General features: G+C 39.8%; 1 long non-coding RNA gene across 1 annotated transcript in view; it reads left to right on the top strand.

The window, feature by feature from the left end:
- LOC144930750 (uncharacterized) overlaps nucleotides 1-13871 on the top strand; it is a 47339-nt gene extending 33468 nt beyond the window's left edge. Inside the window, exons 2-4 of the long non-coding RNA XR_013636079.1 lie at nucleotides 1866-1983; nucleotides 7765-7824; nucleotides 11116-13871. This is a non-coding gene — a long non-coding RNA (uncharacterized LOC144930750). The remainder of the gene's footprint in view (nucleotides 1-1865; nucleotides 1984-7764; nucleotides 7825-11115) is intronic.
- Nucleotides 13872-14093: the final 222 nt, after the last annotated feature.

The following is a 14093-nucleotide window of genomic DNA, read 5'->3' as shown; positions in this document are numbered from 1 at the left end:
ACAGTTGGACACACTGTGTTGGTGTGATTTAAGAAGATAGTTTCCTGGAAGTGTTTATTTACAATGTCTTGGTCCATGTGGCAGAGAGCAATTTTCAGTATGAAGCCTGCTTTAGCACTTCACAGTATTGATTTAATTCTTTTGTAGTCCCCCAGCCTTCCCCTTTGTATCTGTACAACTGCCAGAGCAAGAAGATGAGTCACATTAAAAATACACATCAGTCTCATTAAGCAGCAGTATCAAGGAACATCCGGTTGGAAGCATTTTGGTGGATGATTGATTTAAAGGCAGTGTTCAGTCAGTGAGCTGGGAGTCTGAAGGATCTCTTCCTTCCCATTATCCCTCTCACCTTGCAGTAAGCAGTCAGCACACTTGGGACTTCATTTCTTAAATGTCTTTTATTGCCTTTTCAAAAGCCTGATGTAACCCAGCCTACAACCTTACCTCCAGCCAGAGACTGGGTCTCTTTAGGATTGTGTATTGCCACTGAAAGTTTCATCCTTTTGATATGCCATTCCCTCTGTTTGGAACACTGCCAGCAAGAGCTGTATGTAACTGTGGTTTCAGTTCCCAGGAGTTCAGAGAACTTGTGTTGTTTTGGTCCAAGTGGGTTAGTGCCCCCTTTGAGTTTCAGGTTCAAAGAATGTTGAGTTTAAGCTTAAACCATAAATCTCTCCCATCTGTGGGTAGTAAGAAGCTTGCTTGAAATTTGGCCTACATCAATGCAATTCTCATTCAGGTTCACTTGAACAATTTGCAAAGGCTGAAACTAGGTGATTTTGACCCAGTTTTGGGTTGCGTTATGACAGTTTCATGCAGCTTCACTGCATGTCTCTTGCTCCTGCCTTTAACAATGAATCTCCATTTCCTTGTGCTGTGCAACCCTTATGCCTCTTGTGTTTGTGCCAGAGGCTCCCATTCAGGAATTCTCTTAATTGTAAATGGATTTTTCAAAAACTCAGTGTTGGTTTAACTAATCTGCTCCCATGGAAATCAATGAGAATTTTATCACTGGCATCTGTAGGAGCAGAGTTAGCAGATGCTGAGTTTTTTTAAAATCCCACCCTACATTTTTAATACATTTAATTTATCTAGAAGTCAAGTAATCAGCGTTAGGAGGACAACTTTCACAGAATTTTATGGTGAAAGTGATTAACTGAAATGTATTATTGAGCATGCTGCTATTAGCGGATGTGGCAAACAGTTTAATGTTTAGCAAGTGATTTTTAGGGAAAAGTTACTGCAAATAGTATGCAGTTTTAAAGTCTATTAACTTTGAATTTACTTAAAACATTTGAGTTAATCTCCATATAAAAATCCCAGAGTACAAGATATGTAAATAGACCCTAATAAAGCAGACACTCCATTGTAGTATGTGAATTTTTAAAGATCCTTAAGTGCAACCATTCATAATCCAATCACTGAAAGGTTCTTAAACGTGCATTTATATGCTGCACAATAATGCCCAAGGTAATTCACCAATCTCATACATTTCTAAGGGTTAGTTCTCTTTTTAAATTATGGCAAGCAACTTTACGATTGCAATGCAAGCCAAAAAAAAACAAAAACAAAAAGCTAAAGTTTATCTTTTCCACTTGTGCTTATATATAGTGCAATGATTTCACATTAGTGAGTGATGTCACAAACAGTATATGACCTGCAATATTATAGTGTAGACAATGGTATCAAGTTAGAGAGAAGTTCTCATCCTTACCTACAAATGTACGATTTTGTAGAATGTGCCATAACCTCAACATTGATTTTATACTAATATAAACCCTTGTATTGGTCTTGAACGAGCCACAGCCCTAAGACTGAATGATAGTTCAAGAATTCAGTTGTGCAATGTGGTATTTTTATTACAGAGCAAAGGATTTATTGTAGACGAAGGAAGGAATTGGTCCTTCAGTGTCTTCCTGAAACTGCTGTGCTTCACCATCTGATGGAGGAGGAGACAAATCACGATATGTTTCACAGAGGAGGGTAAGTATTACGGTGTGCGTAATGTAGTAATGTAAGGAAAGAGAGTTGAAAGAGAAATTATCAGTGGTTTACAAGAAAATAAGCTTTCTGGATACAACATAAAACAAACTAAATAAAACAATCTAAGTAAATCTCATTTATCTTTGACCATTAAAGCAGCACTGATGCTTAGAGAATGATGGGACAAGTGCAAGGAAAAAATAAATGCAACACATGGAATAAAATCCCCAAGGTGAAAAAGAGACATGCATCCAGCTTGAATTTTAGATGCAACATAAAGCTAATACCCCTTAGATGTAAGGTTAACTTACATTTTATAATTTAGTGATTTAACTGTCTTAGACTTGAAAACCATGACAGCTTCATTAGAATGGAGTGGGTGGTGATGGGAAAAATGACCATTTTAAGTGGGAAAACAGCACTTTAAAGCCTAATTGTTTAAAAAACAACAGATTTTTTAAAATGTTGTTTTCTTCCTTTGGCGATGATTTAATAAAAAGCTTTGTAAATACTGGAGGCAAAGTGTTTGGAAGGCTGAAAACCATTAGAAAGGAATTTGAGTGTACTTTTTTAAAATGAAGAGTGTGGAAGGACAATATCCCATTTCCCCAACACTCAGACATCAGTGGATTTTTGTTGGCTATTTCTTAATATGCATCAGAAGGGAGTGGGAACTGTTCCAAAATCTTGTAATAATAAGCTATGGGAAGGATATGATACATACCATTTCCTGGCATGTTCAATGCAGATCATACAATATGTGTAAATAGCTTGTTACTCTAGTCCATTTCTTTAGCAATAGATGGGGATATTATTGTAAATAATGATAAAATAACCCTTGCTTAAGTAGCACAATAGATCCTTATGTGTTTGGTAAAGGAAAAATTCCATACAGCTTAAGAGCGCATACATAATTAAACACATATTTTGTACTGTACACTGCAGCTAGAACTCCAGATAGAAATTAAGTAAGAAAGGAATTGTATGTGACAATTCAGTGTGGGGTTTTTGTTTGTTTTTAGCTTGTAACACTTGGAAGAATATGTAATTTTGCAATACCACTGACATATACTATAAAATAATATGACTACAAACAGATGTGCTCAAGGAAAAGGATTTTTTCTTTCATAATTTCATTTCCTTTGTCCAAGCAGCTTTAACCATCACACTAGTTGATATAATGGACTTATTGTCTGCAGTGAAATTTCTTTCATTAGCTAAGTTTCCTAAAAATCTTGCAAAATTTATGGATATGCCTAGGGAAACCTATAACATATAAACCCCTCCCCACACTACCTAAGGCTGGTAGATATATTAAAATCACGAAGGGCTAGATCACAAAGGGACTTAGGTGTTACAATGCTTAACTTTTAGGGTCCTTCTGCCTTCCAAGCAGAATCCACAGCTTCAAGTTAAGCACCCAGTTTCCCTGTACAATGCATGGGAAGAGTTAGGTGCCTAAGGCTGTGATCCACAAAAGCCAGCACACTGAATGGGGAGGTGCCTAAGTTAGCCAATAGGAAATAACAAGGAGAGGAGTGTGACCTAACTCCCTTTGAAGGGTGGGGCTTAAGTGCCTAAATTCAGGCCAGAGGGAGGCACCTATCTGTGTTTGGGACTCTCTGCTGTGAATTCCCTCCTGGAATTAGTCATTTTAGGCAGGGGTTTTTTCCTCTAAGAAGTGCTTCCACTGCATGAGGTGGTGGTCCCCCACCCATAACTTTTAGCCCAGTGGTTAGCGCACTCATCTGGGATTGTGTGAAACCCCAGTTCAATTCCCCCTGCCTGCTGTAGAGCAGGTATTTGAATTTATATCTCCCCCTTCCAGGAGAGTGCCCTAACCACTGGGCTATATCTCACTCATGCTCGCCTGCTGCAACTGTTTCACTTTGTATAAATAATTAATAATTCATTGAGTCAGAGACAGTGTGAAAGTGACTCTGTTGCCCCGTGGTGAGGGCACTCACATCAGAGGTGGGAGAGTCAGGCTCCAATGAATATTTAATTAATTTATACACAGTGGGACAGCTTCCACAGGAGAGACTGAAGGAGACATACCCTTAGGTGAGTAACCCCCACTAGTCAGTGGGGTATGTCTACACTGCCCATGTGGGGTGGGCAGTGGCATGGGCAGTGTAGTCATGGTTTATTGCCAGGGGAGAGCTAGTCCAGCGGTAAAAAATAACCGCCCCGAACAAGGGGTGGTAGCTTTATCGCCAGGAGCGCGGCTCCCAGGACTAAAGCCCTGTCTATATTGGCGCATTTCAGTGCTAAAAGTTCTGTTGCTCAGGGGTGTGTTTTTTCACACCCCTGAATGACTAAAGTTTTCGCGCTGAAATTGGCAGTGTAGACACAGCCTAAGTCTTTTTGTGGATCTAGCCCTAAAGGTCTATATTACAATCCTATCAGTAGCATGACAAACATACACACACATGCAGAGTTCAGGATGAAACACCATCTGTTTTCCACCCTTAATGTTTGTAAGTACTGGCAGTGTCTTCAAAGAATAAGGGATATTAGATAACATTACAACATAATAGGGGAGTTAAGGTTGGCATTTCAACCTCAGATTTTGTGGGATTACTCATACTTATGGGGCAAAATACGTACTGTTCTTACAGAAGTAATCTCTTTCCTCACAGCACAGACGCTCAATGTCATACACAACATAGGGCCCTGGCTCTCTGCACTCTTGAGGGCATGGCAAGCACTCACCCTTTCTCCAACCCAGAGAACAAAGTAGCTGAAATGGGGTTGGGTAGGACAGAGTATCAGCTCAACATGCTAGGATGAGCATCCTGTGTCAGACTAATGGAGGTACCTATCCCTAATTCACACACCCAGTTAGGTAAGTGTACTCTCCCCATAATAACCAATGAATTTTTTTTCTTCGAAAATGTTTTATAGATTGTTATTTTGGTGTCCATGCTTAAGTATTTTGTATTACAACCCTTATGTTTGCTGTGCTCTTCTTTAGCAAACGGACATCACACAATGCATATCCAAGGTGATAAGGTTGCCTTTTCTGTGTATGACTAACTGGATGTAAAGAACACAAACTCTTGTTTGACACACAAACTACAAAGGTGTTCTGTGAACATTATTTTTTCCTCCTAGTCTGGTGGAGGGGATGGGAAGGAAACCTCTATTTCCTCTCCATTCCCCCTCCCGACCATAAGTCAAACATTAAACATCAGATATTAAATTTCCTTGTTTAATTTTCTGACTCAAGAAGGTGCTCAGATACCATGGTAGAGGGAACAGCATCAGAACCTCAATTGAATCCCCCCCCCATGTGCTTTAGATGTTTTTAGCCTCTGTTACTGTGAAATAATATTGTATGTGATACAAGATGGAGAATACAATCTTAAAGCCAATTCCTACCCCCATAACACAGGTGCAGTTCCCACTGAGACCAATTGGAGATGCTGCTGAATAGAGTAGGCACAACTGGGCCCAGTGCTTCAAATTCAGACTTAGTATAAGTAGGTCAAACACCATTGGCTTCACTAGATTTGGGGTCCAACTACAATGAGTCTGAATTTGACTCTGTTTAATTTTTTCAAGAGTAAAATTTCCATTTGGAGATTTATTTATTTTTTTAGGTAGAAATAAGAGTTAATATTTATAAACAATCAAACTGTTGCCAGTCTATTTTTAACTGTAACATTTTACAGCTGTATGAAACCAGGACACATTAATGTTAATGTGTTTATTTTTTAAGGATTTTGAAGAATGAAGTTCAGTCTAAACGGATAATTTCAGTTAATGTTTACTGCTGTATAACACACACATAGTGCACTGGTCATTAAATCAGTAGTAGACTTTCAATGCATCATCCTAGTGGCTGACAAATAGCTTATTTGTTGTTTTGTCAATGATGCAGAATTAATTGTCCATTGCACATACTGACATTTTAGAATGGTCATCAATTAGCTGTCATAAATGTTTCACTGTCGGAGACACTGATGTAACTTGTTCTCTGCACATTACCCAACATATGAACAGTCTTCTGCAGATTCCAATTTGTAAACTATTTAGTACAGATTCTCTAATGCATACATTGTTCTGTGCATGTTCTCTGGCATGGATTCTTTGAAATATCACAAGAGTAGGTCAGTACTGTGATAAGTGACAAAAGTTAACTGTACATATTTATGTCCTTGCTCTGGCTGCTGACACATACCTTTCAAATTCAGATCACTGACATATATATTTCACTACTGGAGGCAGTGATACAAAATGTTCAGCTGAGGATATTTATTTTCTCTATTGGTGAGACATACCCATTCAAAATTGTCTTGTCATTGATGTATACGTGCAAGAAAAGAGGAAGGAAATGAATTTATGTGACTACATTTTTTTGTATGTTATTGCAGCAGTGAAATAGCCATTGGAGTATTATATTGCACTTATTCCCCCTCTGGTATATGGGCCACATTTAACAGAGCGTGGGCCATCATTCGGCCAGCTTTGCTGCTAGGATTCTTACATTCCTTTTACGCGGGCTATGTACACACTGCAGCTTCGGTTGCTGAGGGGTATGAATAAGCCACCCCCTAAGCGACGTAAGTTATACCAACCTACGTGCCAGTGTGGACTGTGCTCTGTCGGTGGGAGAGCTTCTCCCGCTGACATAGCTACCGCCGCTTGCGCGGGCTGGCGTCATGGGAGAGTTCTTTCCCGTCGGCTTAGAGTGTCTGCACGAGCAGCACTACAGCAGTGCAGCCCCTGTAAGCGCCGTAGTGTGGCCGGAGCCCGAGTTCAGTCTCCCAATGCCGGTTTTCCTCCTCCCCCGCGACCCCCACTGCACATTCCTTCAGCTGATCACTGACACAGCTGAGGATCAATTTTTTGATCCCCTGCTCTTTGAAATCAGTGGTAAAGCTCCCACCAACTGCCATGGTGCACAATCATCTCACGCTGAATAGTGTATGATCTCCCAGATTTCTGAAGACTTACTCCTAACTAGATGGACGTATATTCTGTTTTGCATAACTGGAGTTAGACTTCCTAGGGTACATTTACAAAAACGGCAGAGTGTTCCAGCCTCATGAGTCCCGCCTTAGAGATCCACTGACTTTAATGAGAGCCACGGGAACCAAACACAGGTAGCAATTTTAAAAGGATAAGAAGAAGTGTGATTTGTGACACAGACACAACAGCACAGCATCTGGGATGATGCCAGGCTTTTCCAGTGCATATTGAGACTTGTGTTTACATCCTATTGTCTAACATATAAAGTATTTTTTTTTAATTGTAAATTTTTTAAAAAATGTTAATGTTGGAGAAAATCCTTATGATTTCTGAGTCAGTGGTCTATAATGATTCGGAAAGAATTTAAAACATACTGTGAAATTATTCTATATAACATCTTTGCAAAATTGTATCTGTATATATGGTGAGTTGTTTCAGAAAAATCAAAGGACTGAATCAGAACCTGCTTTTCTTCGGTAACCATTCCTTCAGTTTGGACATGCATTATTGTAGCTTTAATGAGCTTTTGAATAACTGGCATATTTTAGTTTTTAGATTTGTCAAGACTGTTTTTAATAAAGTGACTTTCCATAAAGTGACTCCTTTCGCAATAGTTTTGGGTTACCAACAAATTTGGTCTCTTGTCAACGAGATGTGTGGCAAGTTTTCATGAAGCCATAAGAAAAACCTAACCATGTCTAAATCGTGGTGTAATGTCAAGACTCTAGAGCGAGATAAAAAAAAAGGAAAAGGAAAAAACTGGGGTTTTTTTGCAAGGCTGAAAATTGTCATATTTTCTTTCAGAAATACCAGAATGAAATATTCTTCCAGCTTCACAGACTCCCCGTGCCACCATGCTGCCCAGTAAGTTGGCAGTGGAACTGGACCGCCTGAGGAGCCAACTAACCAGCCTGGCAGCCCACCAGGCAGGCTGCAAGAAAACAGGGTATGGGGGGAGCCTGGAAGGCTTGCAGGAAACCTTCCAATTGGACTTTGAAAGTTTTGACAGAATCAATGCATTCTTGCAGAATGTTTAGATTCTGTCAAATCAGCATTTTCAGATGGAAAAAACTATTCCATCAGAAAATTTTCCAACAAGCTCTAGTTTGCTCTTATGTCCTTGAGACATTTATGAATCTCAAGGTTTTATTTGGATGGATTTAGTTTTTACATATAGTTTTATCATGTTTTGGTAATAGGTGGGACTGTGAAAGCTGGGGAAGCCTTCCCCCTTTCTTTTTCAAGTTACTAAAACTATTCTTCACGTTGTACATCCCAAACATTGTCTAGTGAACCAAATATTGACACTAGAAATGATTCTGTTGATGGAGGCAGAAACTAATTCAGCCAAATATCAGAGCATTAACTTAGTTTTCGTCTTCTAACCAATTTGTCTTTCTGAACTGACGTGGCTACATCATCTGCTGCGATCTCAGTGCTGATACAAGCTCAAGTTGCTTGTGGAAACCTGTGCCCTTTCTTCAAAAGATAATAAGTAACAGACCTCTAAGTGTTTGTTGAAAAGAAGAGAAAAAACTGCTGTCTGCTTCCCCATTCCCTAGGGTGCTTCTGCTATTGTTGGGAAGCAGACAGACCATATGCAGCAGTTGAGACTTATAATGGCACATGCTAGTGACAAGAGACATAACATCATAGCAATGGCTCCTGTATGGCTGAAACTATTCATACAAGTTGTGTAGACTAGTAGTTATTGCTACTTCAATTGAGGCTGCATTCTGGATAGTAATAAATACCATATAAATGTTTCAAATGTGCCTTCCTAAGCCTAATTAAAACGAAATTCAAAGACTATTAAATACTAGATACTGAAGACAAGTATTGAAATTTTATATTGAAACTTAAGTGTCTATGGAATATTTTATTTTCTACTTTATTCCTTGGACGTGTCAACTTATTACAGTTTAAACAAGCAAATCCCTTGCCTACAACACATTTACTGACACCGTAGATTATTAAACAATGAAAGTATTCATACATTCATTTTAATTTTCACGCTTTATTCTGCTCATTTTGGGCCTGATCCGCACCACTGCAGTCAACAGGATCATGCTATTTGGCCCCAGGTCTGTACTGGGATGTGCTAGCACAATCCTCTGCATTAGTGATCTCAGTAGGGTCCTCACTAGCAGATTCCATGAAGATCAGGGCCTTACTTGGTGTATTTCTCTCACCATGGACAATGAAAATCGATGCAGTCAGTTTCACTTTTAAGCATTCATCTGACTGATGTTTTGGCTGCAGACACTACAAAGGCATGAGATTTTGTGGTACCATGTTTAACTGAAGTGTCAGGGATTTAAGCAGACATACGATGATGTAATTATTTGAGAAAGAATATGGACAGGAGCCTCTACACTTATGAAAGACCTGATGGTACTTTTTATGAGAACAAGTGTTCAAGTCTCTGGTTTAATGTCTCATCCAAAAGATGTCACCTCCAGCAGCACATTCATTCTCTCTCTCTCTCTCTCACACACACAAACACTCACACACACACACACTCCATGCCATGCAGCAGAACAGTAGAGAAGGAAAAAGGGATTGCATGCCTCAGAAAAAGTAACAATATAGGAGGGAAAAGTTGAACTATTTTTAGGCAACAGCAAGAAATGGAGCTATGGCAGAACTCCTGGTTCTGCCCAGTTCAAGCACTACTGGAATATTGGTTGAATACTGACTCAAAGAGCAAAGTACCACCTACTAAGCCACCAACTTCACTTCCAGGAACAACTAGATTTCTTGAGGTCTCAAGACTAGTAGGACCCCACTTACCTTATGGACTCTGACAGGATCACAGCACAGGCAAGAATAGTTGCATGTGAGCTAACATACCATTGCTTCTCTGCACAGAAAGCAAATGGCTAACTGCTAGCTGAAAAACTGGGCTATTTTGGCAGTAAACTACAGGTAATTTTTCCTGCTGAAAATGAATTTGGCTTATTATATTTTTGACAAGCAGCTCCCACTGCATTATTGAGAATGCTCTATAATTATGTAAACAATAACTGCTTGCCAGCATTTGCATTTCCAGCCACTTATGGCCTGATTTTGAGAGTGCTGAGAACTTGCAGCTCTCATTGAATTCAATAGGAGCAGCAGGTACTCTGCAATTCTGACAAAGCTCTATGGACCAACTAGAGGAGTTCAGTCAGCCAGGTATAAGTGAACTCAACTTTGCCATTCAATGTGCAGACTGTTTACAGATGTGTAGGTACTGCAAATTTTATTAGCTAGTTCAATATTGTCACAGCTATGTGATGGTAACACAGCTTTTGATATTATGGTTATGACTATGTCACAGCTGTGTGCCAGCACTCTACAATGCGCACCTGGGACCTCATAACTGAACCACACAAACACTTCCCTATTCCCGGTTTGTTAGGCTGGGGCAGGGGGAACTGAGAGAGGCACACAAAGAAATGAAAATATACCATGGAATATAAAATGGGCATGAAGCAGTGAACGTAACTGTTTCAAAACTACCTCCTCTGATCTAGTGGGACTGGCACTGCCAAGGAATGAAGCAGTGCAGTGCTGCTGGGGTTCAAAGCTGAAGGCAGCAGATCCACCAGGTTTGAGATTGAGCCCCGGGCCTTTACCACAGAAGCCAAATACTCAAACTCACGGAGAGTTCCATATTAGAAAGGTCCCTCTTGCAGCTTTTCATGCAGGCAGGGATGATTTGGCCGTTATCATTTGTTATTTTTAAGTGGTTAAAAGTGTCAAGGTGTTTTATAGATATAAATATGGAAGTGGTCCCTTAGCAGAAGAGATTACCATCTAGGCACAAGGGCCTGCCCTCTTGGAGCTCACTGCAGGGCGAGGGCTTAAATTCAGAGATGAGGGTAATAAATTAACAAAACAAGGGTAAAAAGAAAAAACAGTGCAGGAGAGAGATAAAACAAGGGTCATAAAACAATAAAAATTACAAAATTGCAAGGGATCATATGTGAATTTGGCTAAACTGACTAAATTCTCGCTGAAATTTGACAATTAAAGAACGAGCATGTGCACACCATATGTTCACTAGGAAAAGTAATTTACATATTTCCATTTTCAAACTGAAATGATGTGGAAGCATTTCACTTTCTTCTTGTCTGAGCTACAAGATCTATTTTCTCATCTGTGTCACAGGGCAAAATGGCTCAAGACAGCTGGAGTGGACGTCACTGCTACTCTGCGTAGGAACAGAATGTCACCTCTTTCTTTTAACACTTGCTGCAAACTGCAACATACAAGAGGGCTAGGGCTTGATTATTGGAACTGTAGCCAGTAACTGACCCTTCCCTAGTGCTCCTGAGTATTAGGTTTGGAATCCTGCCTGCTGCTCAAAGAAGATGCTACTGGCACCCTCTTCTCTTTTTCTTGTATTCCTACAGCAGCGACAAGCATTTTGCCTTAAGTGGATAATGACTTTTGTAACCTAGAATCCAACTCTCCTGTTACTCTTATGTCAATTGTGTCTCTGTAATTCTTCTACCTCCCCAGTACATATATAACTATGAAAATGTTTAATAATTATCCCCACAGAAATATTTTACAGAACTAAATACTTTTTAGGTTTTAGGTAAAACTAAATATTTTAGGTTTACCACAAAAGACACACTTTCAGGATGATTTTTTTTAAGCCACATTGTCTTTTCATTGGAAATTTGATGTTTTACAATATTGCTGTGTAGACTTCCAAATAGAAGGAGGTGAAAAGTTTAGTAAGACTTTCCCATGCAATCAGGTATCTAAAGGTGAATATTTTTGGCAGTTTTCCATTTCCTTGTTGACTTTGTTCACCAGTGCCTCACTAGTCACCAGAATCTCATAAGGGTACACAGACTTTCATCATCTTCACAAGAAGATACAACTATGAAAATCGAGCCCCACTGGCAATCTGGTACTACATCTTTGGAACAATAGCGTTAAGATAATGTGCTCTACTAATGTACTATTAGTGTATTATTAATACTCTACTCATACTATTAGTCTTATCTATGTCAAAACTGTGCCCTGATCTGATGCAGCTCTGAAAGGGAGTAAGATCTACTTCAACTGAAGGCAAAGATAAAGCTCCCATTAACTTCAACGGAAAAACTATCAGGCAATGTCTTTCCTTTTTCAGTATAATTTTAAGTCAGACTTTTAAACCAATGTTCTTTCCTCTACTAGTTGTAATTATTTGAGCCTAAGTTCATTAATACTTCTGCTTGATACATGATGCAAGTAACATAATTACATCTCAAGACCTAGTCTCATATCATTAGCCAGAGCTTTTGCATCTGATGCCCACAATACTTCAAGTGAAGAATTGCTTTCCAATAGCTGTCATAAATAAGACTCATTATACACGAAATCCCCATTCTTCATTGATATATTCTGTTTGCTCACTCTGGCAGACCTTGGGCTCTTAATACCAATAGATTCTGTGTGCCCTGATACAGTATTTAAAAATCTTTTCTGAAAAGACTTCTACTGTTCATGTTTTCTCTAGGCTTGGATTATTAATTACTACAGCTGTGATGTGCTTTGATTTCTTTAAATCAAAGCATGCCTTTCTGGCTTCAGTTGATCTCAGTTTAACTTTAAATAGACATTGCTACAAGCCTTACTGATACAAAGAACATCTGTTTTTGATACATGACATCCAGAGATGCATGGTACTAGTGAACACAGAACTCAAATAACATCCGCAAGCTACCGTGCATCATTATACCTGTACACATTTTGTTTAGTGGTTAAATAACTGTGAAATTAGACTTTTCTGTAGTATTTTATGAGACCTATGTGTGCCTCAGTTTCCCCTATATGTTACATTGCTACCCAGTGGAGAGAAAGATTAACTTTGCTCTCAGGAAAGACTAAGACACATGGGTGAGCAGGTCACCTATCCTTATTGAGTGGAATAAAAAGACCATAAGGAAGTAGTTGAAACCACCCCAGCCCAACAAGGGGGCCAGAGAGACAATGTAAGCTCCAATGACTCATGGATGTCCCTGCCTCTCAGCAGGGAAGCTGAGCAGAGACCACAGCTTGAGAATAGTTAAGAGGTGTGAGGTGGGGGAATAAATGGTTGGCTTTTGGAAGGAGTCTAGGATTTCATCTGGGAACTGACTAAGGAAGATAAGCTATTACCAGCAGGACAGTGGGGTGGGAGGAGGTATTGTTTCATATTCTCTGTGTGTATATAAAGTCTGCTGCAGTTTCCACAGTATGCATCCGATGAAGTGAGCTGTAGCTCACAAAAGCTCATGCTCAAATAAATTGGTTAGTCTTTAAGGTGCCACAAGTACTCCTTTTCTTTTTGTGAATACAGACTAACACGGCTGTTACTCTGAAACCTGAAATGGAGTTCACTACAGATTGCTCTGGTGATTGTTCTGGAATGATCAGAATGGACTGTGCTTTAACTTATGGTTCACTACGCTACCTTAAGGACTTCCGATGCTCTGTTCCAGTTGACGAGTAAATGCCAGCGTAGAAGTCTCTACCAGAAGTCTCTTTCAACTTGATTCACTGAACAGAGATCACAGTGTGAAGCAGCGGGGCTGAACCCAGAGTGCCGTCACAGGAGGCGGCGTGGCCATGTGCCTTCCCTGAAGGAAGAGTGACATGACTGAGGGGTCTGGCACATTGAATGGTGCCTGCAAGAGACTTCCAATGTTGGGGGCATAGCACTGATCTTCTGGATATGTGACAATAACTAAACAAAAGACTAAGAAAATATGGTCTCCTTTCCTGACACATCTCTATGACGACCTGGACATCCTGAAAAAGGAAAGAACCCCAATACAATAGCTGCTTAGATAAAGACTAAGGCCCTGGTTCTCATTTACACAAGGGTTTATCTACAAACTAGTAGCATACTCTAATGTGTTCTGCTCTGCCTGTCCCACATTGGCATGAACTAAAAGATACCTAGTGTGTGCTGTGTGCACTAGAGACTTTTTGGTTCACACCAGCAGGGTGTTCCTTTTTGGTTCACACCAGCAGACTTTTTGGTTCACACCAGCAGAGGGTTCACACCGCTCAGTTACAGTGCAACATGTTAGAGCACTCTACAATTCACACGCCTCTCGTTCACGCTGCAGCTCTGTGTAGAGGGTTTATCTACCCTGGGAGGC

The sequence above is a fragment of the Lepidochelys kempii genome, chromosome 7 (assembly GCF_965140285.1).
Source record: "Lepidochelys kempii isolate rLepKem1 chromosome 7, rLepKem1.hap1, whole genome shotgun sequence".
Classification (NCBI taxonomy): Eukaryota; Metazoa; Chordata; order Testudines; family Cheloniidae; genus Lepidochelys; species Lepidochelys kempii.
This window is presented reverse-complemented; position numbering and strand designations above follow the sequence as displayed.